The sequence below is a fragment of the Petaurus breviceps genome, unplaced genomic scaffold, assembly GCF_028583685.1.
Source record: "Petaurus breviceps papuanus isolate PSGF00001 unplaced genomic scaffold, PetGlider_PUasm1.0 90769, whole genome shotgun sequence".
Taxonomy (NCBI): domain Eukaryota; kingdom Metazoa; phylum Chordata; class Mammalia; order Diprotodontia; family Petauridae; genus Petaurus; species Petaurus breviceps.
Window position 1 is genome coordinate 7,110,750 of NW_027187341.1, and position 3,110 is coordinate 7,113,859.

General features: G+C 37.8%; 1 pseudogene; it reads left to right on the forward strand.

Annotated features, from left to right (window-relative positions):
- Positions 1-1,882: 1,882 nt before the first annotated feature.
- On the forward strand, positions 1,883-2,445 carry LOC138146743 (succinate dehydrogenase [ubiquinone] cytochrome b small subunit, mitochondrial pseudogene; annotated as a pseudogene).
- The last annotated feature ends 665 nt before the right edge of the window (positions 2,446-3,110 follow it).

A 3,110-nucleotide genomic window follows, 5' to 3' on the forward strand; every position in this document is an offset into this window, starting at 1 on the left:
CCTACTATTTTATTACCTAGTCTGTCTTGGAAATTATATGGACATTCTTTGAAGGATCTGCCTGAAAGCCGAGAAGTGACTCAGCAATACAGCTCCAAATTCCATATCACATTGGCTATTTGCCATTTTAAAATTTAAAAATGATTTTTAAAAAGAGCTAAATAGTTTTTTTCCTTGCTCTTACTCTATCATGTTCTCCTTTGTCTTTTACAATTTTTTTTCATAGACTAGAGACACACAAGTAATTAGTCCTTAATAAGATAACACTTATCTGATCAAAAACTCCAGTAACTCCCCATTACTAGCAGAATAAATTCTGAATTCATTTTTCTCTTGTACCTTTACTGTGCATTTCCCCAGTTATTAGCAATATTTCCATCCTCTATGATATTTGTCACTTCATTTGTTTCTCTTCTATAGCACTCATCCTGTCCTGATTTGATTACAGTAATTAATGTTCACTTGACCTCTTCTATTAGATAACAACACAGAAAACCCTTTCATTCATTTTTTATCCCACATACTACCTGGCACAGTACTTTCTACATAATAGGGATTCAAAGATTGCTGAATTTAATTTATTAAGTGTAATTGGTTGAGGTACTATGGTCTAGTAGACAGACAACCAGCTTTAGATAGACTCTCTTTATCCCCAGTGGTGAATTTATTTCTCTCCTACCTCTAAACAGCTTGTTGTCTTTCTTAGTCACTGATATTCAGGATTGAATGTTGAGAACAGCATTCTATCTATCCCCTGTGTCATTGTTCCAGGACTACATCAACCAGGTGCATCTTAGTGATATATTGCTACCTATCAGACAGTATATTCTTCCCTCTGTGTGGGACAGTAAAGACCCTTGGCCAAATTAAACTCAGAGGCTTCTTAAGGTAGAAAGTAGAAAGGAGTTTATTATGATCTTAAGAGAAAAGGCATCCCCAATCTGACAAAGGCCCAGAAGGGAGAAGCACTCTACAGAAGGCAAAAGCATAAATATAAAGCCCCAACATGGCAATTCCACACCCTCTCCATGGTCTCACTTTACCATTGATTGGTAAAGCAAGCTCACAATCTTCTTATTAATGCCAACCAATCAGCACAAAGCAGAAATAGTTCATTACCATAATTATTTCTAATGAGGCTCTAATTTTGTTAGATAACATACATAATACATGAGGTCCACTAAGCAAGCACATTAACAACCCCAGAATACTGAACCCCCACAGTCCGACCTAGATGTGTCCTTATCTGGGCCTGAGTGTCCCAAGGCCACTGTCTGCCTTCTGATTGGTCAAATCCACCTGCTGCTGCCAGCTACTTCTATTCTACATTATTTCCTTTTTAGTATTATCTAGGAGTTCTTTGGGAACTGGGAACCCAACTTCTTCTCAAGGTTATTGCCTCAACTCTTCCCAAGGGTACTGTCTGGTACTTTTTATCAGTAGTATTTTTTTTTTTTAGCAATTTCTTCAGTTCTGTAGAAATTTAACCCTTTGTTACCTCTCATGCTACCATTCCTTTCGCTAAACTAAAAATACCTCTAATTTGGTCTCAATAGTTAATCCAATCAATTGTATTAATACCAAATAGCACTTACATTACCCTGAAATACAGAATGATGCTGTATATATATATGGAGAAATGATACTGAACTTAGTTACAAAGTATAAAGAAGAAAAAAGAATGTAATAGGATGTTCAGAATGGGGAAAGATCACTATGAGTTACCCTCACACCTCCACACACTATTATCACACATACACAAAGTAGGAACTTCCCAGTTCCTACTTCCCAGTGATGGCCATCTTGTCTTGATAACCATTGTCTATCTGTGTTTAGAAATGCTTTCCTTTTAAATCTGTCTTGAAATGTTCAAAAGTAAGACATGGCACTGGTGGCTGCTTTGGCTCTTGGGTGCCTGAACCTTCTTAGATGTGCCCAAGGAGGGGGGACTGAGCTGTGCTCCTGGGTACCCACATGGTCAGACCTGTCTGTGTCTCAGCATATCTACTGGACTGGCCTGCCCACCAAAGGATGGCACATCTGCCTGTCTGCCAGCCTCTGCTCTAACTCTAAGGCTGCATCTCTGCACTGGAGTAGTGAAAGAGCCATCAGTGTCTTGCTGTTGGGCCTGCTCGCAGCTTCCCATCTGTACCTGAACTCTTTGGTGCACTACTCACTCTCCATAGTCACTATTATCTTGGACAGGTTATTATTATGTTCATGAAGACAAGTTGGTGAAAGGAGTCAATGCAGGTTTCTTGATGCTCTCAGCCATGATCTTTGCAGGACTCTGTTATTTCAACTATCATGATGTGTGCATCTGCCAAAGTGTTGCCATGCTGTGGAGCCTCTGACTTCCCCGGGAAGATAAATAATTGTACACCCATTGCCCCTGCTCTATCACATTATCAACCAATGAAAATGAGAGGAAAGTAGTAATGAACTCCACTGTGAGATCTCCCCTGTTCTCCACTCAGGCACAATTATTTCAACAATTGGTCTCTATGAAGAATATAATCAAAGAAAGAATAGATTAAGGAAATTATGAGATTAGCATGTGTTCGAAGTTCTGAGAGTAGCTAAATTGTCTCAGGATCTCACTAGGATTATATCTTGTTCAAACTTTGAAAGCTTCAACATTTCAATTTATTGATCACTTAAGAATTCAGTTATTCATGATCCTATTGTGACTGGGTTTATCCAGCAGTCCTTTCCCTCTTATAATAATTATTCTTGGGAATACTGGGCAAAAGAAGACATTTTGTTAATTCATATAATAAAAAATTTACAAGAAAAGAAAAAAAAGTTCAAAAGTGTAAAATGGGTATTAACCCTTTCAACAACAGTTTTAGAGTGGCCTGGAACCTAATAGATTCAATTAATGGGTAACGTTTAATATTTTATTCTAAGAAAACCATAGTTACTTTAGGTTTAAAAGACAAGGAACTGGGGAAGAAGATTATAACAGAGTAAACATTTCCTTAATTGGACCAGGATAGTCACATACTATGTATGTGCCTCTGACCTCTCTTAACAGCTTAAGCAAAGCTGCAGAGAGGAAGGGAAAGATACAATTAAAAAAAAATATGCAAAGGAAGGAAATTGAAAGA